The following is a 24,920-nucleotide window of genomic DNA, read 5'->3' as shown; positions in this document are numbered from 1 at the left end:
GCACACATGTTCAAGCTCCTTCTTTTATACTGTGACCTAAATATACAATCATCTTAACTGGTGCTGTTACCATGGTAATGTTTCATGGTAGATAAGGGTACACCCTAAAAAACCAGTCTCTTTCACTAGCAGTGGCATTCCTTCTTTGTTTTCCCCCTCTCCCAAATCCAGGCAGTCACTGAATGGCGCCCTCTGGTGTTCGGTAACAGGAAGCACACTACTGTGGAGAGGGCAAGAACATTTTTTTAAAGTTTGAATTTCAATTTCAATGATAATTTGAGGTAGACAAAAGCAAGAAAGACTCTGAATTAGTATGTTTTTAAGAGAAGAGATTAGTAGGAAACATTCATTGCCTGTGCATATTAAGTGCTGTTTGCTGTGTAGAATTCTAGAAGATTATGGGAAATGGGGGATATTTATACCCTTCTGTGTTTAACATTATTGTGAAAATATTTCTATAGGAAACAAAGAGTTTTGTTGTGGGAGACATTGAGATATCTCTGGAAGAAGAAGCTAATGGAATGTTTTCGATGTTTAAGTCTTTAAATTTCAAAATGGAAGGGTTCTATCTTTAGAATGGGAACATTGGGGTTTTTTTTAACTTTTTATTTTATATTGCAGTATAGCCAATTAACAATGTTGTGATAGTTTCAGGTGCACAGCAAAGCAACTCAGCCATACATATACATGTATTCATTCTCCACATTTGTTCTTGCTGGATAAGATATATAATAGTGATAATGATGATGATAATAATAATGTGTATGTATAATTTGTTGTTTTGTTATGTGAGAAACTTAGAAGTTTTGCTCTATATTATTGTGTGAATACCAATCTGCATATTATTATTACTCACAAATTAGAAGTGAGGTTGATATGCTCTAAACATGTCTTCTTTCTTCCTCACTCCAGTTCTACTGTCACCATCTAATGGTGTCATCAAGTCAAACCTATCTCTGAGACTTGTCTGGAATTCATCCCCTCCTCTCCATCCACACATCTTTTTTAGATCTTTAGCATCTCTCACTTGAACTACCACCAGAGCCTTGTGTTTCTATGGTCTCCCACCTCCAGTCTTTCCCTAGTGCAATCTATGCCTCACACTGCCAGAATAACCTTTCTAAAATGCAAATCTGAACATGTTATTCTCTTGTTAAAAATTCTTTATTGTTTCTCAGCTGTCTAGGATAAATTCTAAAGTCAAACCCACATGAGATCTTCCATAACTGATCAAAGCCTTTATGCCAAGCCCTATATGTTAGCCATTTCTCCATTCTCCCTACACAAGGAGGTAATACATATAAACAGCTTAGCGTAATGACTGTCCCAGAGTAAATGCAAAATAAATATTGGTCAATATGCTTTTTTCTCTTTATTCTTCTCCTCTTCTTCCTCCTTCTCTTCATCTAATTTATTATTAGTATAATACTAATAAGCAATGATAAATATCACACTTATACTAGTCATCCCCCAAACGAATAATAATCGGTAAGAAAAGCTATGGTGTGGCAGATATTTTGCTAAATATTTAACATCCTATAATCTCATTTAATTTCCCACAGTCAGGTACATTGCATGACACAGTCTGTGTATTCATTATGTGTTTGTTACGTTGATATGTATAGTCAGTATAATAATAATGACATTTGGAGCATTTAATAGTCCCAGCCAAGTTCCTTGGAAGATGAAAACTAGGGTTTTCACTTTAAAGAGCTCTCTGGGATTGGCAGAATTGTTTTCTTGGATATTAAGATGAACTATTTACAAAAAGATTAACCTGTAAGACTGCTAAGCAAGTTGAACGATTTTTACCTGGTGCTGGTAATGGGGCACGAACTGGAACTTGTTAGGGATGCTGATGATATCTAAGATGAGAACAGAGGCCATATTTGTATAAATGACAGAAATATACATTTCAAATGTGTTAGAAACAGAGCTTTATTAATACGGAGCTTTATTTTTCCACAATGTTTTGTATAGATAATAGGTAACCCTAAAAATATGCAGTTCCCCATTCCATTTTATTGTATCAAGTAAGTTATAGGCATCTCCATAGGTCAAATACTAAAGTCAAATTTTCAGACCATGGCTAATGTGCAACAAAAACAAAACTAAAGATCAGTGTTTTTAAGATCAGTGAAAATAAACAGCAAATCATGTGGTAGCAGGGCAGTATTTTGATGTTATCTGTGTTTACTGGGTTCAGTAAAGCAGAACTTCTTTTTTCTGAAGCTGAGGACCCTATACACCCTTGAATGTTGACCTCATGGCAGGACTGGATCTACATTTTCAGCAGTCAACATTCATAGTCATCAGGTATAGTGTTTTAAATTACCAGATTCTGAATTATTTGAATCACTATTTAAAAGGCTTCTAAGAAGTCTTTTAGAAGAGGTTTATTCACAGGTTGAGTCCTTGAAATACTCTATTCTTCTTGTAAAGATTTTGAGTCAGCAGATTTGGGCTCAGACACAGGAATCTGTATGTTTAGCACTTCATGTGATACTGAGGTGGATAATCACAGGACCACATTTTAAATAATACCAGATTGAAGAATTGGCATCTAAAGGGCATTGGAGAAGAATGAAGATTAGATGTTCAACCCATGTTGCTGCCAGTATCATCAAATGAGTTTTCCACCTTGTGTGGGCCATCGAGACTGAGAGCTTAGTTGTGGCCAGAGACTATCTGATTTTTCAGTTACAGTTGATGAGTAACAATTCAGGAGAACATCCATAGATAAAGATACTTCTCTTCCATGTCATGTGACACTGATACCTATTTGTTTAGATGGGGTACAGTCCCATATGCATACCTTATGTCCTTAGAGTTAAATCAGTCCTGGCTATTTAAGAAATAAGCACTTGATTTCTTTTCTATGCCTTGTTTCATTTTCCCTGTCCATAATTCCTCTTTCTCTCTGATACCTTCTTGGGAAGATATCTTCATGGTTCCAAAGCTCCTCTGTGTACTCTCCCATCTGGTGTTCTGTCTAGGTTTTCATTACTAATCTAGCTGGACCGAGCACCTGGCCCTCTTCCTCTTCCTCTCTCCCAGCTCTAGTGGAGGAGTTCTAGTGGAGGAGAGTGGGGGAATTGTCATAAATGTTAATAAGGATACATTTCGCTGTTTCTTTTGCAAAATGTTGGTTCACTGTGATGATCCCCAGTAACAGGCTGATAGAATACCTCCTCTAGGAAGAGGAAAGATGATGATTTCTCCTGATGTTATTGCTCACCCTTGGTCACGAAAATGTCTTCCACTTCAGTAAAACAAAGAAGCTTTCCCTTACCTCACCAACTATGCCAAGCCAGTAAACAAGATGAAATAATATAGGAAGACAAGCCTATTATTTCTTGATTATTTAATTAACTACTAGAGCTCTTAAAAGGAGTGAAATGGGGAGCTAAAGAATTACCTAAAGGCTAATTTTTCCTACTCTTTATAAAAGCTAAGCATGGAATAATTTGATTGGTAAGGGAAGAACATAAATTTCATACAATTTCATATTGTTGAACATGATAAAGGTTTTCTAATACTCTGTGCCCCCCTCTGCCCTGCCACCATATAACCAGCATGAAAATAGGAAATGATAGGAAAACTCTACTTAATTGTGTTCTTTGGAGAGCATCAGGACATTTGGTTTCATTTTAGGGAGAAGATGAAGAGCAGCCCCAAGGCCACAGTGTTTCCCACATCTGCCTGCTGTTTTCTTGCTTCATCGTCAAAATTACTTTGCTATCAGATTTTATCAGTGGTGGGGGCAGTTATGTCTTCACATGTAAGCCTAAATATTACAGACTTATTTTCTCCCTTTATACTGTGTGCTGGGAGTACTGAAGGCAGGGAGAGCCGTGGATGATGTAGGTTTAACTTCTGTTGTCTCTGGCTGATGGGTGTCATCCAATGAGTCACAGTTTTGCGTTTGTTTTGAAGTGAGCATGACGGGATATTTTTCATGACTGAAGGTTTCCATGTTAGGGAAAATTTCAGAATTTTAGATGAGATACCCTTCTTTGACAATACCAATGACAATTAAAAACAATGAAATCATAACCATTCTTTCTTGCGTGTCTACCAAATTTTAGGCCCTGTGCCATTTCTTTACATATACTATTCCTATACCTCACGCCAGTCCGATGTGGTAGATGGTTGTTTTTTCTTTCTAAGCGCAGAAGTTGTTGCCTGTGGACACTAAATAGCTCGTTTAGGTCTAAGAGTGAGTTCATTGCTTTGAGCATCAGTCTCACATCTAAAGTCAAAGATAAGTTTTAAAATTTTGTTTTTTTGGGTTTTTCTGTTTTGTTTTACTACCATAAGCAGTTTCTTCAAAAGAATATCCCATTATGTTATTTGGCATCTAATTTTGATAAAGCCAAGGAAAAAGAGAGAGGGAAGAAAAAGAAATAGAGGCACATCACACTTTGAGTTCAGAAAATGGAATCATGAAAACAGAGTTTATATTGGAGGAATCAGTCTCAGGTAGATTTAGAGTCTGTCTTGGCCACTCACCTCCTGGCTGAGTCTGATAATAGGCTTCAAGTTTGAAGGTGCTTTTTCCTTCATAGTCCCCTGGGAGCTCTTTCTAGGCACAAAGGGGAAAAGAGTCTCAATAAGGCTTCCAGGTATGGAATTGCTAAGGCATAGAATTTGATTTCATGAGTATAAAATGTATATATGTTGGAACATTTTTGTTGAATATGAAAGCACTATGTGTTGTTAAAATATTATTTGATCTTCTTCTATTTCCTGTTGTGCTATCTATTCCCTTCCTCTACAAAACAACTGCTATGACTTAACATTAACCTCTGCATTGAGGACATACAACAAAAGGCCAAAGGAGCTAGTTATTCGGAGGGATGAACCATCAGTGGATTAATTCTGTTCCTATTTACATGTCCACTGTCAATTCTAACTATTTGTTTGTATGTCCCGAGTCTCCAAGAATCATTAGTGTCTATTGGTAAATGATAATACAAGCTAATTTTTTTACAATTAATTGAAATTTCACACTCTTACATTTTGATATCAGTCAATATTTTTACATACTGACACTTTTAATCAAGGATTATCTTTCACAAGGGAGCAACAACAGGGCCCTAATTAATTAAAGTGATAATTGTTCTTCTCCCTCACAGTTACATAACACATTCTTCAAGAAATTCACATCCTTAGGATTCCTCTTTAAACTTCTCCTATTTAAAAGGAGATTCCTTGGCTTCTATCTCTGTAAGAATTTACTAAAAATTTACATTACTTTTATTTTCAAGGAGTGATATAGAAAAGAGGTCATATTTATTCTCCAGCAAGTTTCCATATTCAAACAAAATAAAGTGACATCTTTCTATCACTTAAGTGTTCAGATTGAATCCCAGGAGTCATTTTCCTGGAAGAAACAGGTTGGCAAATGTCTCCCTTTTGATGTTCACTAGCTTATTTTAGCTTCTTTATCGCCATGTGAGTTCCCATGATCCGTTCCTCTTGGATCTTTCTTCGGTTTCTCAATCGTCAGCTACATAATTGCTCCTGCCTCTCTGCAGCTTTTTCAGTGCACAAGGTTTGTTATATTTTCCCCTCTGATTTAGTCCCATTATTTTAGTAGATATTGAATCTAGAGTGCAGGCTATAATTGGCAGCCCTGGTCTCTTCTCCTTTAATAGGTATTGCTCCAATTCCTATATTTTGGCACCTCTTGGCATGAGATGCACTTTTAGAAAAAGTTGATGGTGACTGTAGATCCGTTAGCTGATTTCCCTAATACTTAGGAATTGCAGATCATTGAAATCACTGTGCCATATACCGGTCAGATTTTCTAAAGGTCGTTATCCCTGTTTGCTTCAATTAATTAAATTAGTGTGACTTATTCATTCCACTTGCAGCAAATATTTGACTACTTTTAAAAATTATTTGTTTCTCCCAAACTCCCATGTGCTCTTATTTTAATTTTTCAGTATAATTGAATATGAAATGATATCAATAGATCAGTTATCTAAAATTCAAACTGATTTTTTATTACTCTGTATAATTATTGAAAGATTACTTTTCTTGCTGCTCTAGGTTTTTTTGTTTTTGTTTTTGTTTTTTAAGAACAGTTTTAGGTTCACAGCAAAACTGAGTAGAAAGTACGGTGAATTCCCATACACGCCCTGCCCCCATACACTGACAGCTTCCCTCACAATCAACATCAGGCACTAGAGAGGTACATTTGTTATAATGAATGCACTGACATTGACACATCATAGTTACCTGAAGTTCCTAGTTTACAGTAGGGTTCACTCTTGCTATTGTATGTTCTAAGAGTTTTGACAAATGTGTAATAATATGTATCTACCATTATAGTGTCATAAAGAGTAGTTTCATTGCCCTAAAAAATCCTCTGTGTTCCCCCTCTTTTATACCTCTCTCCCTCCTAATCTTTGGCAACCACTGATCCTTTTACTGTCTCCATAGTTTTGCCTTTTCCAGAATGTCATTTAGTTGGAGTCATATAGTGTGTAGCCTCTTCAGATTGGCTTCTTTAACTTAGTAGTATACATTTAAGTTTCCTTCATGTCTTTTCTTAGCTTGATGGCTCATTTCTTTTTAGGGCTGAATAACATTCCATTACATTCGCTTTGCTTTGGTATTTTCATTAAATCAGTAAATGTTTTCTCTTGTTCCTTGAAGATAAATTTTAGCTATGCATTAGAGAAAATTTTTTTTCATTTCATTATATATATTATTTTACTCCTGTATTGGATTTTTCCTAATCTTACATTTCCATGTTTTAAAATTCTTGGATTTTTCAATAATAGCCACAGAACTCATGCTCTGAATATCTTAATTCTATCTTTTTCTTCTTCCTTTAACCCATCAAATCCCTATGTCAGAACTTAGGGAGAAAAGAGCATCATCAAGCCATCTTGTGGTTTTTATTTAACTATTTTTATTTCCCATTGTTATATTTTTCACAAGGTTATTTTTTGTAATTCAGGCAACAAAAATCTTTCACCTCGCTGTTGAAAGACTTAAATGGTTTGTTTATCCAGTGTGGGCAACTCTTCCGCTCCTTTGAGTCTGTAAATATGAGAAGAGGGAAGAAAGGACATCACAGAGCTGTTTCTTTTCCATTTCTCTTTCCCAGTTGATCTTCTAAGCCTCAGCAGTCTCGCTCATGAAGAAACTAAGAAGAAAACCCAAGAACTTACCCAAGATACTTTTACTGACCCTTAATGGAGCATAAACTTGATTTGTTTTACCAGTAGCAGTCAGAGCATTCTTAATTTATTTGAAAAGTAAGACAAGTCCTAAGAGGCCTTTTAAATTTGACTTTTAATATCTTTGCTTGGGCACACTCTTTGACTTGAACATGTACCTTCTGTTCAACTCCTTTACACAATGAATGAAGTTGTCATTGATATTCTCTGGTTTCCTTAGAAGAGACAGCCTCCATAAAGGCAGGATTTGTATTTTGTTGTTTTTAAAGTTCTTCTTCTCATGACTGAATCTTATGACTGGCTCTATGCTTGGCACATAGCAGAACTTAATCAATATTTTTAATGATGATTTTATGCCATTAGTCTACTAAACATCCACAATTTCTTACTACCCTAATCTGCTTCTTCTGTTCATTTCATAACAGCAAGTCATCATTTTCCAAAATAACTCAAAGAAACTCTCTTTCCAGGTAAAATTTTCCTTTCAAAATAAATCTTCTCTTCTGACAAATTTTCCCGCTTTTGAAACTAACACTTCATCTAACCAGGAGCAAAATTTTCCATGGACTACCTTTGTAGGTATATAGTAGTATTATTACTTTATTTAAGCTGAATCTAATTAATAACTAGCACATGAACTTGTTTTTTTAACATATTTATTGGAGTATAATTGCTTTACAATGGTGTGTTAGTTTCTGCTTTATAAAAAAGTGAATCAGCTATACATATAAATATATCCCCATATCTCCTCCCTCTCCCATCTCCCTTCCACCCTCCCTATCCCACCTCTCTAGGTGGACACAAAACACCGAGCTGATCTCCCTGTGCTATGTGGCTGCTTCCCACTAGCTATCTGTTTTACATTTGGTAGTATATATAAGTCCATGCCACTCTCTCGCTTCGTCCCAGCTTACCCTTCCCCTTCCCCATGTCCTCAACTCCATTCTCTACATCTGCATCTTTATTCCTATCCTGCCCCTAGGTTCTTCAGAACTTTTTTTTTTTTTTTTTAGATTCCATATATATGTGTTAGCATACGGTATTTGTTTTTCTCTTTCTGACTTAACTTCACTGTGTATGACAGACTCTAGGTCCATCCATCTCACTACAAATAACTCAATTTCTTTCGTTTTATGGCTGAGTAATATTCCATTGTGTATATGTGCCACATCTTCTTTATCCATTCATCTTTCGATGGACACTTAGGTTGCTTCCATGTCCGAGCTATTGTAAATAGAGCTGCAATGAACATTGTGGCACATGACATTTTTTGAATTATGGTTTGCTCAGGGTATATGCCCAGTAGTGGGATTGCTGGGTCATATGCTAGTTCTATTTTTAGTTTTTTGAGGAACCTCCATACTGTTCTCCATAGTGACGGTATCAATTTATATTTCAACCAACAGTGCAAGAGGGTTCCCTTTTCTCCATACCCTCTCCAGCATTTATTGTTTGTAGATTTTTTGATGATGGCCATTCTGACTGGTGTGAGGTGATACCTCATTGTAGTTTTGATTTGCATTTCTCTAATGATTAGTGATGTTGAGCATCCTTTCATGTGTTTGTTGGCTATCTGTATATCTTCTTTGGAGAAAAGTCTGTTTAGGTCTTCTGCCCATTTTTGGATTGGGTTCTTTGTTTTTTTGACATTGAGCTGCATGAGCTGCTTGTAACTTTTGGAGATTAATCCTTTGTCAGTTGCAAATATTATCTCCCATTCTGGCGGTTGTCTTTTTCATCTTGCTTATAGTTTCCTTTGCTGTGCAAAAGCTTTTAGGTTTCATTAGGTCCCATTTGTTTATTTTTGTTTTTATTTCCATTTCTCTAGGAGGTGCGTCAAAAAGGATGTTGCTGTGATTTATGTCGTAGAGTGTTCTGCCTATGTTTTCCTCTAAGGGTTTTATAGTGTCTGCCCTTACATTTAAGTCTTTAATCCATTTTGAGTTTATTTTTATGTATGGTGTTAGGGAGTGTTCTAATTTCATTCTTTTGCATGTAGCTGTCCAGTTTTCCCAGCACCACTTATTGAAGAGGCTGTCTTTCCTCCATTGTATACTCTGGCCTCCTTTGTCAAAAATAAGGTGACCATATGTGAGTGGGTTTATCTCTGGGCTTTCTATATTCTGTTCCATTGATCTATATTTCTGTTTCTGTGCCAGTACCATACTGTCTTGATTACTGTACCTTTGTGGTATAGTCTGAAGTCATGGAGCTTGATTCCTCCTACTCCGTTATTCTTTCTCAAGATAGCTTTGGCTATTCGGGGCCTTTTGTGTTTCCATACATATTGTGAAATTTTTTGTTCTTGTTCTGTGAAAAATGCCATTGGTAGTTTGATAGGGATTGCACTGAATCTGTAGATTGCTTTAGGTAGTATTGTCATTTTCACAATGTTGATTCTTCCAATCCAAGAACATGGTATGTTAGTTTCTGCTTCTCAATCTCTTTGTATCATCTTTAATTTCTTTCATCAGTGTCTTATAGTTTTCTGCATACAGGTCTTTTGTCTCCTTAGGTAGATTTATTCCTAGGTATTTTATTCTTTTTGTTGTAATGGTAGGTGGGAGTGTTTCCTTAATTTCTCTTTCAGATTTTTCATCAATAGTGTATAGGAATGCAAGAGATTTCTGTGCATTAATTTTGTATCCTGCAACTTTTCCAAATTCAGTGATTAGCTCTAGTAGTTTTCTGGTAGTATCTTTAGGATTCTCTATGTATAGTATCATGTCATCTGCAAACAGTGACAGCTTTAACTCCTCTTTTCCGATTTGGATTCCTTTTATTTCTTTTTCTCCTCTGACTGCTGTGGCTAAAACTTCCAAATCTATGTTGAATAATAGTGGTGAGAGTGGGCAACCTTGTCTTGTTCCTGATCTTACTGGAAATGATTTCAGTTTTTCACCATTGAGAACAATGGTGGCTGTGGGTTTGTCATATATGGCCTTTATTATGTTGAGGTAAGTTTCCTCTATGTCTACTTTCTGGAGGATTTTTATCATAAATGGTTTTTGCTTTTGTTTGTTGGAAGATTTTTAATCACAGTTTCAATTTCAGTGCTTGTGATTGGTCTGTTTATATTTTCTATGTCTTCCTGGTTCAGTTTCAGAAGGTTGTGCTTTCTTAAGAATTTGTCCATTTCTTCCAGGTTGTCCATTTTATTGGCATATAGTTGCTTGTAGTAATCTCTCATGATCCTTTGTATTTCTGCAGTGTCAGTTGTTACTTCTCGTTTTTCATTTCTAATTCTATTGATTTGAGTCTTCTCCCTTCTTTTCTGGATGAGTCTGGCTAATGGTTTATCAATTTTGTTTATCTTCTCAAAGAACCAGCTTTTAGTTTTACTGATCTTTGCTATCATTTCTTGCATTTCTTTTTCACTTATTTCTGATCTGATCTTTATGATTTCTTTCCTTCTGCTAACTTTGGGGTTTTTTTGTTCTTCTTTCTCTAATTGCTTTAGGTGTAAGGTTAGGTTGTTTATTTTAGATGTTTCTTCTTTCTTGAGGTAAGACTGTATTGCTATAAACTTCCCTCTTAGAACTGCTTTTGCTGCATCCTATAGGTTTTGGGTTGTCATGTTTTCACTGTCACTTGTTTCTAGGTATTTTTTGATTTCCTCTTTGATTTCTTCAGTGATCTCTTGGTTATCAAGTACTGTATTGTTTAGCCTCCATGTGTTTGTATTTTTTACAGATTTTTTCCTGTAATTGATATCTCGTCTTATATCTAGTCTTTTTCTGTAATTGATACCTAGTCTTATATCTAGTCTTTTTCTTATCGGAAAAGATACTTGATACGATTTCCATTTTCTTAAATTTACCAGGGCTTCATTTGTGACCCAAGATATGATCTATCCTGGGGAATGTTCCATGGGCACTTGAGAAGAAAGTGTATTCTGTTGTTTTTGGATGGAATGTCCTCTAAATATCAATTAAGTCCATCTTGATTAATTTATCATTGAAAGCTTGTGTTTCCTTATTTATTTGCATTTTGGATTATCTGTCCATTGATAAAAGTGGGGTGTTAAAGTCCCCTACTATGATTGTGTTACTGTCGATTTCCCCTTTTATAGCTGCTAGCATTTGCCTTATATATTGAGGTGCTCTTATATTGGGTGCATAAATATTTACAATTGTTATATCTTCTTCTTGGATTGATCCCTTGAACATTATGTAGTGTCCTTCTCTGTCTCTTGTAATAGTCTTTATTTTAAAGTCTATTTTGTCTGATATGAGAATTGCTACTCCAGCTTTCTTTTGATTTCCATTTGCATAGAATATCTTTTTCCATCCCCTCACTTTCAGTCTGTATGTGCCCCTAGGTCTGAAGTGGGTCTCTTGTAGACAGCATATATACAGATCTTGTTTTTGTATCCATTCAGCCAGTCTATGTCTTTTGCTTGGAGCATTTAATCCATTTACATTGAAGGTAATTATCGATACGTATGTTCCTATTACCATTTTCTTAATTGTTTTGGGTTTGGTATTGTAGGTCTTTTCCCTCTCTGTGTTTTCTGCCTAGAGAAGTTCCTTTAGCATTTGTTGTAGAGTTGGTTTTGTGGTGCTGTATTCTCTTAGATTTTATTTGCCCGTAAAAGTTTTATTTTCTCTGTCGAATCTGAATGAGATCCTTGCTGGGTAGAGTAAACTTGGTTGTAGGTTTTTCCTTTTCATCACTTTAAATTTGTCCTGCCACTCCCTTCTGGCTTGCAGAGTTTCTGCTGAAAGATCAGCTGTTAACCCTATGGGGATTCCTTTTTATGTTATTTGTTGTTTTTCCCTTGCTGCTTTTAATATATTTCTTTGTATTTAATTTTTGATAGTTTGATTAATACGTGCCTTGGCGTGTTTCTCCTTGGATTTATCCTGTATGGGACTCTCTGTGCTTCCTGGAGTTGAGTGACTATATCCTTCCCTATATTAGGGAAGTTTTCAACTGCAATCTTTTCAAGTATTTTCTCAGTCCCTTTCTTTTTCTCTTCTTCTTCTGGGACCCCTATAATTTGAATGTTGGTGCATTTAATGTTGTTCCAGAGGTCTCTGAGACTGTCCTCAATTCTTTTCATTCTTTTTTCTTTATTCTGCTCTGCAGTAGTTATTTCCACTATTTTATCTTACAGGTCACTTATCCATTCTTCTGCCTCAGGTATTCTGGTCTTGATTCCTGCTAGAGAATTTTTAATTTCATTTATTGTGTTGTTTATCACTGTTTGTTTGCTCTTTAGTTCTTCTAGGTCCTTGTTAAATGTTTCTTGTATTTTCTCCATTCTATTTCCAAGATTTTGGATCATCTTTACTCTCATTACTCTGAATTCTTTTTCACGTAGACTGCCTGTTTCCTCTTCTGGTGGGTTTTTACCTTGCTCCTTCATCTGCTGTGTGTTTCTCTGTCTTCTCATTTTGCTTAACTCACTGTGTTTTGGGTTTCCTTTTTGCAGGCTGCAGGTTCATAGTTCCCGTTGTTTTTGGTGCCTGCCCCCAGTGCCTAAGGTTGGTTCGGTGAGTTGTATAGGCTTCCTGGTGGTGGGGACTAGTGCCTGGGTTCTGGGGGATGAGGCTGGATCTTGTCTTTCTGGTGGGCAGGACCGCATCCGGGTGTGTGTTTTAGGGTGTCTGTGACCTTATTACGATTTTAGGCAGCCTCTCTGCTAATGGGTGGAGTTGTGTTCCTGTCCTGCTAGTTGTTTGGCATACAGTGTCCAGGACTGTAGCTTGCTGGTCGTTGAGTGGAGCTGGGTCTTAGCGTTGAGATGGAGATCTCTGGGAGAGTTTTCGCTGTTTGATATTACGTGGAGCTGGGAGGTCTCTGGTGGACCAATATCCTGAACTTGGCTCTCCAACCTCAGAGGCACAGGCCTGACACCCAGCTGGAGCACCAAGACCCTGTCAGCCACATGGCTCAGAAGAAAATGGAGAAAAAAAGAAAGAAAGAAAGAAAAAAATAAAATAACATAAAATAAAATAACATAACAAAGTTATTAAAATAAAAAAATTATTAAAAATAAAAAGCATTAAAAAGTAATAAAATAATGAAAGAAAGAAAGAAGAGAGGAACCAAACCAAAAAACAAATTCACCAATTGTAACAAGTGCTAAAAACAAAAAAACAAAAAATACGGATAGACAGAACCCTAGGACAAATGGTAAAAGCTAAGCTATACAGGCAAAATCACACAAAGAAGCATACACATACACACTCACAAATGAGAAAAAGGAAAAATATATATATATCCAGGTACGTAGGGAGTTTCTTGCCTTTTGGAAAGTCTGAGGTCTTCTGCCAGCATTCAATAGGTGTTCTGTAGGAGTTGTTCCACATGTAGATGTATTTCTGATATATTTGTGGGGAGGAAGGTGATCTCCACATCTTACTCCTCCACCATCTTGAAGGTGTCCTTTTGCCTTATATGCCAAGCATCCTGCTGAGTATTAAAGATGTCTTATGTCTTCTTTTATATAATCAGCCCAACTGCCAGAATCCTCCTTTACACTTAATCATCTGTCCCTCCAAGTCTGGCACACTGTGGCAACTCTCTGCCCTGTTGGGAGGACGAGTCAACAGCGGGGTGGATGGGAAGAGTGACACAACTGGGCCGACGCCCTCCCTGCCAGCCACCCACGCAGCCGAGGGCTGGCTGGGCCCTCTCATTGGTGGGGGCTGGGGCTGGGGCCACAGTCTCCCTGGCACGTGCGCACGCACACGCCAGTCACGCCTATGGCCAGGTGGTCCACGGACAGGGCGCAAGCACTTTTCAGCAGCGCGGTAGCTGCGCATTTGCTGGGCCTCGTTCTAAGGCCGCCGCTGCCATCCCCACCCCCCGCCTCCCCCAAGCTGGATGATGGACTCTTGAAAAAAGCTACATGAACTTTTAAAGGGACCCATCTTGATTGTTATTATGTGTAGAGTATGTTGAAACAAATTTTAGCTAGCACAGATCACATATGATTTAAATACACCATTTTTTTTTTCACACTAGGATGGACTTACAGTACCACTGACTCTTTCTGCTTGACTCCATGTACAAGATATATGACCAAAGATGGAGAATGATTTACATCATGAAATGGAGTACCATTCTGCATACCTTGCCATACTGTATAGCCTTGGTCTTATGCATAGAATTGGAGTATGCATTTATTTGTTCTTTTATTCATTTATTCAACAAATATTTACTTAACATGTACTTTGTGCAAATCACATTGCTTATGCCTCCACTATCCCTCCTACCCGACCCCTCTCTATCATCACACAGGAATACTGCTAGGGGAAGGTACTACACTCACACACCCACTTTTACCCCGTGCCTTACCCAAGCTTAGCATTCTCCCATAGCAACACTGCTGCAGCCTCAGCAGTTATAGTGGAACTGTGCTCCCTGGCAGCCTGAAACTTCCACTGGCCTTCACCACCAACTAGAGAGCTTAGTAAGAAAAGGCTTGGACGTCTTTCCCTGACTTGATGTTCCAGTGTCCCCCAAAAGGCATACTCCACTGTCAGGCAGTATAAAGTAGTGGTTAAGAATATGCATTTTGGAGACCATTGTACCATTGCTAGTTTGCCTTTAGTTCCTTCAAATTCATAGAGTCAAGAGTTTAGTGAAGTGTTCAACATTATCTAGTCTTATACCTTTATTTTACAGTTAAGGAGACTGTGAGCAAGAAACAGTAGTGAGTTGTCCTGTGGGTGACAATGATTTAAGGTGACAGAGCCAGGATTTGGGGCCTGAACATCTTGATACCCAATCCATTTTCAATTTCATTACCCCATCATGACTACCCCTGTGAAATGTTCCATGAGATTATTTTTAATCCTTGAGTTTAATTCTTTCTAAGAAAGATCTGAGCTGTATAATCCCCTTGATAGTCTTTCTCATTTGTGTGGGACTTCTGATTCTTTTTCCATCTCCCCTCTTCTGCTTCCCTGATGTTTTGCAAAGGGGGTCTCATGATTTAGTGGTAAGATTTTGTTGGAAATGCTGAGGTTTAAACAAGAGTGAATGTCAAAACTTTAATGACAGGTATGATATGGGGGCCAACCTATCATAATAAGGACTGACCATTATGTCATTCTTCTGGGTTCTTGCTGAGAATCAACCCTGGTTCAATGAGCTACTTCAATCTTGAAAGTATCTACTTTCTTGCTTTCCAGAAGCTTTGGAGATCTCATCTATCCATTTGTGCTACTGAGCTGCATGTAAATAGAGTTTTCAACTCCTTGCAGTTATCTATTTGGACCAATATTTTTTAAAATAATGTTGATGTTCATCAAACGATATCAACTCAATCTTTTAACTTTACATAATAAAACATACTTGAAAACAAATTACACAATGCATTTTTTCCCTGGAGAGGTATGGCAAATTTTAAAAAGCAGAGGGAAATATGATAGATAAAACCTTTTAGAAATGACATCGAAATCCACCTCTTTATTCTGTTTCTCCATTTTGTGAGGTCATTAGGAAACTCAATTGTCACTCTCCTGCCAAATTGGCAAAAATTGTTCATGCAGTATCTTTAGTGCAAGAAAAAGAGACAAATTGGAAAGCTGTAGTTTGATGTCATCTCTCCTAATTCTGTCCATGTACTTTTTTTCCCAAATAGCAGATTACTTCATCCTGAAGTCTTGATAACCATAAATGTAATCAGCTTTTCCACAAATATTTTCAAAATGAAATGCCCATTGTTTTGGTTGTCTTTTTGCTTTGTTTTATATCAGAGGAAAATGGAGAGGAGAAGCAATTGGAGATGAGTTAAGAATTGGTGTTGTCTGGGACACCGGGTATTTCATGGTCCAGAGAAATTCACAATGAGGTGACAGAATGCTCTCTCAGACCACTGTCACTTACACTGGAATGTGATGTGCTCCTGGGGAATGTTGGGAAGGCACTTGCAAAGCTATTTTAAGAGGCGCTTGAAACTGAGAGGACAAGAAAGTTATAGGAGAACATGTCAGATCCTTGTTTGTAAATACTGTATTCTCTTTAGGGGTTACTGAGTGGCAAAATCAAAAGGGTTTTTTGCCAAGAAATAAAGCTGCTTATCTTGCCTCACTAGGAGAGAATTCCACACAAATGAAGACCTGAAATTTAAATGAAACATTTCAACAAAAATCTCAGGAAATCATTTTGTTTGTTTGTTTGTTTTATTTTTCTCCAGTGTGAGCTCCCAAGCTTATCAGCAAGCTGGTGCATTAGCTGGTGCCGGTAAGTAACCCATCAGAGGACAAATGAGACTTTGTTTTCCGTGAAACTGTATTTGAGGAGACTGGAAGCTGACTTGCCTCCACCTTTTTAGGAAATGTTTCATTCATCTTCATATAGGTTCGGAGAAAAAAGATTTGGCGAGGGATGGCAATCCTTCTTTGGCAGATTGCACCTCCTTAACGATGGAGGAAAGGGAGAATCAATCGGACCCCAACGTTTTCTACCTTCTCTGTCTGTGGAACACCTGTGGGTTTCAGAGAGGGCTGGATGGAAGACAGCTTGCTCAAAAAGATGAGCCGATGAGCAGGACTAGGAATTCCCTTCGACTCCACCCCTCCCAGAAAAAAGCTTAAATCCCAGAGATTTTATATATATACATATATATATATATGTATATGTATTCATGTAAAGAGGATATTATCCGTATTTAAAACTGAGAAAAAACAATCCGTCACTCATGTCAGTATCATTCTCATTCTGTATTTAAAGCTTACTTTTCTATCTCCCTTCAATATTATCAGTTATTGTATAGAAAGCACATGTAAGTGCTTTGTAAGGGACAGGTATTGATACAGTGGAAATACTTGTTTATTCATTTATTGTTCAACATTTACTGCAAAATTAGGTACCCTGTTGGACATCTAGGATACAAAGATGAATAACCAGCCCTTACAAACTATCCTTGGAGATGAGGTGAGGAATAAACAATCATACACAATATATGGGTACTATAATAGAGATATTAGGACTCCTGCAACAGTAGGGGAGAAAGGTGGGACTAACCCAACTGAAGCTTCATTTAATAGGGCATTTAAAGAGTGAGATGCTTTTACTGGATTAATGGGGAATGCCTTAGTCAGCTTGGGCTCCTGTAACAAATATATATCATAGACTAGATGGCTTCAACAACGAATATTATAATTGAGTACTTATTGTATATAAGATATTTTGAAGATATACATTTACATAAAATGATTATAAATATGTATATGTAAGGTATGAAGAGAATAGCTGTACTTTACTATAACTTATCAAGCAATGGCTATCACAACAGAGTAAAGAAAAAGTATCAAAATATGTAAAGTACACATTGGGAGGTCAGAAGAAGAATAGTGTGGATTTGAGCAAATAACCCCTTATATTTGCATGTCTTTAGAGTTCCCAAAGCTCATCATTGCATTGTTTTAGAGCAGCCTCTATCTGTTTCTGTACTGCCTCTAGCCAAGAATGGTTTCTGCATTGTTAAAGAGTTGCTAAAAAAGAAGAAGAAGAAGAAGAAGAAGAAACATGAGCAACAGAAACCAAATGCAGCTTTCCATTTCTATAATACTTACTGTCTGGCACTTTACAAAAAAGTTTTCTGACCCTTCTTTTAGAAGAAGCTTCACAGATACTTGTATTCCTTCTCAAAGTGTAACTACTTCTACTTAGTTGGAACTAAGGCAAAATGGGTGAAGCATAATAGCCTAACATCATGTAGTTTGGGTTAAGGAAACTTGATTTGTTGTAGTGGCTCTAATTGATAAATTCTGTATTCTGTTGTCCCATGTATATACACCTAGTAGATCAGGTGTCTCAGTTTGGGTTTCGGAACACATGTCCATCTTTTCATCTTTGTGCTTGATTCCTACTCTCTTTTATTTATTTATTTATTTATTTATTTATTTATTTATTTATTTATCTATCTATCTATTTATGGGTGTGTTGGGTCTTCGTTTCTGTGCGAGGGCTTTCTCCACTTGTGGCAAGTGGGGGCCACTCTTCATCACGGTGCGCGGGCCTCTCATTATCACCGCCTCTTTTTTTACGGAGCACAGGCTCCAGATGCGCAGGCTCAGTAATTGTGGCTCGCGGGCCTAGTTGCTCCGCGGCACATGGGATCTTCCCAGACCAGGGCTTGAACCGGTGTCCCCTGCATTGGCAGGCAGACTCCCAACCACTGCACCACCAGGGAAGCCCGATTCCTACTCTCTTGAAGTCATATTTGTGGGTTATTACATGATAATTTCAATAAACAATACTATGTTTAAAAAAACACTTTTCAATTTTACAATGAATTACTAGATCCATTGCCTCATTTCATTTTCATAAAAACTCTAAAAGGGGGATAATAACTAATTGAGGAAATTCACAATTAGCAATCTCAGGTGATTAGTCCAGGGCGATACAGCTTGGCTGAGAATTCAGAAAGCCCAACTCTTATCCAGTTGTGTTTTCCTTCCTTCCTCACAGAAAACCCACTATGTCATTGCCCGAAATGCCCTTGAGTGTGCAACAGAAGTCAACTGGGAACTCGTTGGTGATAAATCTTCTAGATGGGTTACAGAAATGTAAATTAAGAATGATGGATCCAAACTTTTCTCTTGAATTAACTCACCCTCAAAAAACAGGGAATTCATTATGGAACTCAAAACCCCACTAACCCTGCCTCATAGGAATAATTCTGTCTACCTCCTCAGGAAATCAAGTGTCCACTCAGGGAAGATGAGGAAAAAGTCTCTGATGCTTGATCTCTGTGAAGCAGCTCACCTTTGTGAGATACTCCGGATATATACGTTTTACATTTTACTTGGAAATATCTGATTATCTGACTGTGGCTCCTTGTTACATTTGAAGAAATAGATACAGAGAGGACAAGTTCTTTGTCCTGGGAGGTGCTTTGATGGCCTCCCTTGATTCACAGAGACAACCCCAGCTGGAGAATCTTTGGAAAGGCAGATTTGAAGTAAAGCTACCTATGGGATTTTTGAATCCTCTGGGTGAAACATAAGGCTTCCCCCTGGAAGCCCTAAGGAGTGCTCTCTGGGACCTACGGATATGCTGCAATTACCTCAGCAACAGATTAACAATTCTAGCCCTCTTTTTCTTCCTTACCCTGGCTCTGCTGGATGTGTTGCTTTGCCCTGCTGTATTTAAACAATTGAATGTTACCTGTGCACTGTCATTACCCACAAGACTAGAGTATCAAATCACAGCTTAGTCCATGGGCTCCTAATGGTGAAACTTAAGGAAGGCCTTACTGTCTTAAAATGGACAGGAGCAAAATCCCCCCTTCCCGTGACATCTGATAAATTTATACATTCATGCCCATGTCTGCACTGGGGAGAGGAGAGATGTGAGAACCTCTGAGAACCTTCCTGGTTTAATCCTTTCTTCAGCCTAAAGTGAGCAGTTGACCTATGCTGTTGGAAGCTATGGGAATTCAGTGAGAAATATTTTAGCAGGTTTTCAGAAAGAAATTACATAGATGACTAAGAATAACATTTTTCAAGTCACACCAATTATCAGCCCTCAGTCCTCAGGGCAGAAGTTCTCTCTGCTAGGGAATGAATTTTGAGAAATGAGAGATTAGCATTTCCTGCTCAGACTGTCTGTTGATGAGCCCCTTGCCTCACAGTTTTCCTTAGTTTAACTTGGGGCTAGGATCTGTTTTATTTCCCCCAATGGGAAAATCATAAGAATAATTATTCTTCTTAATAAAGTGACTTGGGAGCTTCAAAGCAATGTTAGTGTGATTATTTCAGTTAAAACTGATCACCTATTCAAAAAAGAACTTTTCTGTCTCATGGCCCTGTTTGTCTGTCCTCATTTCCTTCAGAAGTATTTATCTTGAATATTGTTACAGTGTTCAGTGCTGATGGGTAGATGTGTTCTGAGAAGACTAGCTGGTGGTGTGAGATTGAATGTCCAGCCATGATCGAATGCTAGCCCTTTGCAGGTAGCTTTGAGTGCCCAGGGGAGCCCCTCCTTCTTATGCAGAGGTGATTTGACATTGGAGCATGCCTAGCTCTTCTTGAGCCAAGGAAGAGAATAGCCGTGACATGCCTGTTTAACATTTACTGCCTTCACATTTTTTTTTGCTTCTATTGCTACATTTATAATCCTGTGAGGTAGTGCTAATTATTGATTTCCAGGTGAGGAATATGAGTATTTAAGAGTTTGCCCAATCTCAACTTTAAGTATATGACAGAACCAGGAAACAAATCAGTTTTTCCAATCCAAGTACAATGTATCTTTTTCCAAAAAAGTGACTCTCAGGACATCATCCAATTCTGCAGCTTCTTCATTTCTATAATGGATATTACCAATAACCATACTTCTGACTTCATAAGATTATTCAAGAATCAAAATAGATAAATTTGGAAGCCTTTTATAACCACTTAAAATGCTATCCAAATGAAGTATACTAAAATTATTATTGTTATTTACAGTACTTTGAGATTCAGATAAAATCTCCCAACTGTATTTATTTAGTTTATCTGTATAGTACTGTTACCGGGATGCTATTTTTCCTATATTGAACATACTTTTAAATTATGTTTCTTGTATTGTTAGACCGACTTACTTATTCCTTTTGGACCCAGAGATATTTCACAAACATAACGCTGACTTGAGACCTTGGATATTTTCTCAATTGACTAGGATTACCCAGTGAAGAATATAAAGAATTCTCCCTGCCCTAGCATACCTTATCATAGCCAGGTGTTCCTCATTGTTTTCCATGAAAGTTCAGCATGAACCTCACAATTAATTGTCCTGTAGGTCTTTTTTTTTTTTTTTTTTAACCTGGAAGTCATGGGTTAAAGTTATTGCCAGATTTTCAAAGAAATTCCTTCAAAACTGAAATAATATATTCCTAACCTTGGAGAGAGTTAAGAAATGTCTAGTTTGCACTTAAATATGATTTCTGGAAGTGCTGACTTGTATCCTGCTGAGGTAGATTGGGAAGGAGGTGACTGACATGTAATCTAAGGAAAGGTGTGGTCACATGGAATCAGAACCATGATATCAGCTCAGCGGTCTTTCATGTAGTATAAGGCAATGTAGGCCTGTGACTGCATAGCTAAGAATAACCGATGATATTGATCGTATATTCTGAGGAAAAAAAGAAGGTTCTGAACAGAGTATTTTTTATGATCATTGGCTATGTTTCAAATTAAGTAGATTTCTTTTGCAGAATCCCAAAAGGGTGTCAGTACTCAATAGGAAATTGCCATGTTCTGCAGTGGTGCGAACTTGTGACTCAGAGGCAGAAAGATCATGAATAGAAACAGTCTGTTTATCAGGGTTGTTGTAGGGAGAAGCCCCAGAGGACTGCCTTCATCCTGATAGCCAGAAACCATGGGTTCTGCTCTAGTGAGATATAGATCCTTCCAGCCTGAAGAGAGTGCAGGGTTTGCCACTCTGGCTGTGCCCACTTGAAGTAGACTATGACAGATGTCTCTCTTCAAATATACTGTCTATATTAAAGCTGCCCTTTATTGAGTACATCTTATGATCCAATTGCTATATATGTGTGTGTGTATATATATATATATATATATATATATATATGTATATATATATATATGTATATATATATACACACACACACATATAACCTTACTCAGTCTGCACCAAACTTCAAGATAAACTTTATCTCCATTTTACAGGTAAGGAAAAAGAGGTTTAGAAAGGTTGAATAACACAAACAAGGCCATAGTGCCAGTAGGAGCTGGAGCTAGGATTCAAATGCAAGCCAGTGTCTTTGTCTCTAGGTCACATTATCATCCTTAGAAGTGGTCCTAAAGGGGCCAACAGTGTTTAAAGAAAAGAGGTTCTGGGAAGGACACATATAAAAAGATGAAGCAACTGAAAGTTACTATCTCAGAGACACTCTCCTTGACCTTCCACCTAGAATAGGCTTCCCTCTCAAACTTCATCATTCTTTACAGCACTTTTAGTGTGTACTTTGGTGTTCTTTATTACATTTGTAATACAGAAAGGGATAATGAAATAAGTACTTGTGTTCCTGCACCCAGAGTAATTTTACTTTTTTTTAATTGCAGCAAAATATATACATACATAATATAAAACAACATTTTAACCATTTTAAAGTGCACAGTTCAGTGACATAAAGTATATTGTCATTGTTATGCAACCATTACCATTATCCATCTCCAGAAATTTTTCACCATCCCAGACTGAAACTCTGTATCCATTATTCTATACCCTCAACCAGCTCCTGGGAACCACTATTCTACTTTCTCATTTACTCTTTAGGTGTCATCTAGATATCCATTCCCACTTGCCTGGCATCTCTCTTTGATTAACATCTCTGAGATCCCTTCCAGATAACAGTATATTTAGTTGTCATGTCTATCACCTTAGACTCTTTGACTCTGTAACAATTTCAGGTTTTCCTTGTTTTTGATGACCTTGAAAGCTTTGAGGAGTCCTGGTTATGCATTATGTAGAATGTCCTTCAATTTTGGTTTGTCTGGTGTTTTTCTTATGGTTAGATTAAGGCTATGGTTTTCTGGGGAGGAAGATCACAGAAGACCAAGGGTATCTGCTATCAACATGACTTATTATTGATGATGGTAAGCCTGATTTCCTGGCTGAGAGAGTGTTTGTGATGCTTTATTTTTGATTCTTCCCTCCCTCCCCTCATTACACTGCTTATCATGATCTTCAGTGCATGATCTAGAACTTCTCACCTCTCCAGACTCATCTTGAGCTGCTCTCTGTTTCCATGAGGTTTTAGCCCCACTGGTTTGTCTTTCAGTTTCTGGAACATGATATGCCCGTTTCTGCTTGCAGGTTTCTGCTTAGAGTTTACACCATTTACTGTTCCCTTCGTATGAACCTTCTCATGCTTAGCATGGAAAGCATCTTCTCATTATTCAGTCTGATTGTCTGCCACTCCTCAGAAAGCCTTTCCCTGTGAATCAGTCTAAAATAATGGCTTGGTTTATAAGCAATCTTAGCACCTTGTCTATTTCCTTCCTAGAATTTAATGCAGTTGTTTATGTAACTTTTAGTTTATGTCTTTAATATCCCACTAGAAGGTAGGGGCAAGAACTCTAATGTACCACTGAATCATCAGGGCCTAAAATAGTATCTGGTATATAGTAGATATTAATGCTGGTTGAATGAATGAACGAATTATATCATCTTAGATAAATGCCAAGTTTGATTTTGAAAGATGAGGGGAAAGGCACATGCATTGGGTAATTCTGATGATAATTTATATTCAATGAAGTCCTTTTTTCTTAAATTATTGATAGTTGGTGAATTGTGTTTCATTTAATTTATTTAATGTCGATTATAGTCCTTGCTTTGACACATGAATTGAGAATATACTTTAAGAAGATTGGAAGAACAAGATTTACTTTCTATGACAAATAAAGGAAAATTGTTGTCTTGCTCTTCAGTGAGATGATATTGGTCTTGTGAGACCCTAGCTGTGTTATCATGCTTGATGGTCCCTGAATACCAAGAATGTGCAGACCAATAAACAAAGATCAAGGGCAGGGGAAAGATCCATGGCATGAGCAGAATGGAGAATTAAGGCCTAAGCTTAAAAACAAATAAGCAAACAGACAAATCAGTGTCAATGAGTTCATTTGGGTGTAAATATGTTAAGGCTTAAGCACCAAGATGGAGAAAATTTGTATGTATTTGGGGATGTCTAAGAGTGATGCCAAGGAAGGAAAAATAATAAGGAATTGTAACCAAAGTTTTTTACAATGAAATTAGATTAAGGGTTCCTACCTCTTCTATCCTCCATCCTATGAAACAAACAAAAGTCCCTCTATTTTGCTCTTCTGTCTTCTCAAAGCTGCCATTCCATTGACTTCCTTGAAATTATCATCAGACTTCTGGGAATGGTCCTCTTCTCTGCTCGTCACCCTCTTACAATCTGCCCTCTGTCCTCCCCCACTTCACTGACAGTGGCACCCACATCTTCCTTAATCCTGTTGTCTTTCTAGGGCTGATCCTTTTAGACTGGGGACGGTGTTGCAAAGACTTCCCCAAAGACTTTTCTGAGAAGGCAGGAAGCAAATGCCATCCTTCCATTATGCCCCAGGGCTTCTGAAACAATCACTTACCTTAATTAAAATAATACTATTGGTTGATCATAATGACTTAGAGTCAAGATAATGGTGCAAATCTTTCTCTCCTTCTACCCGTGGGTCATCATTTAGGCCATGGACTTACCAGTTAGGACAAGGTTACCAGGGCTAACTTCCCCCTTCCTCGGTTGCTCCCTGATAAGGTTTAACTTCATCAAGAGGTTGTGCCTCACAGTCAGGCTCGTTGGGACCACTGAATATTATGGTTCCTGGATCCAACCTTGAAGCCAAGTGGGTGGATCTCTCCTATCCTGCAGTCTTTCATAGGATGAGTTATGGGCATTTCAAATAAGCCTTTGACTTGATAATAGAACCACCTCAGCTTAATTTCCAAACTGTGCTTCTGCTGATAGACTACCTTTCTACCCAAGGCAAATAGGGAATGGGCTGAGGGGTTGCGTTGACCCGGAAGCTCCATCCTTCCTAAGAAGAAGGAAGATGGTAGATAAGGAGGAAAGGAACTCTTGGTAGTTGAAGTGATTGTAATTGATTACTGGTCTGGAACACTCGTCTCCATAAATACTCCTATTTTATTCTGCACTTCTTTTTTATTTCTATTCCTCAATTTTCCTTTTTTTTCTGGCTATACACTCCCTCTGCTCTTGACTCTTGCCTAATTCATTCT

At 37.6% G+C, this 24,920-nt stretch overlaps 1 protein-coding gene across 2 annotated transcripts in view; it reads left to right on the top strand.

Moving 5' to 3' along the window:
- Positions 1 to 24,920, top strand: part of CHRM2 (cholinergic receptor muscarinic 2) — a 393,752-nt gene that overhangs the window by 240,961 nt on the left and 127,871 nt on the right. The window contains exon 5 of one of the 2 annotated variants that reach the window (XM_057549479.1): positions 16,351 to 16,397. The exons of the other annotated variant lie outside the window; for it this stretch is intronic. The gene's annotated coding sequence lies outside the window, so the exon portion shown is untranslated. The remainder of the gene's footprint in view (positions 1 to 16,350; positions 16,398 to 24,920) is intronic. 2 annotated transcript variants of the gene reach the window in all.

This window comes from Balaenoptera acutorostrata, chromosome 7 (genome assembly GCF_949987535.1).
Source record: "Balaenoptera acutorostrata chromosome 7, mBalAcu1.1, whole genome shotgun sequence".
Lineage (NCBI taxonomy): Eukaryota > Metazoa > Chordata > Mammalia > Artiodactyla > Balaenopteridae > Balaenoptera > Balaenoptera acutorostrata.
Note: the sequence above shows the minus strand (reverse complement) of the source record. Positions and strands in the feature narration are given on the sequence as shown.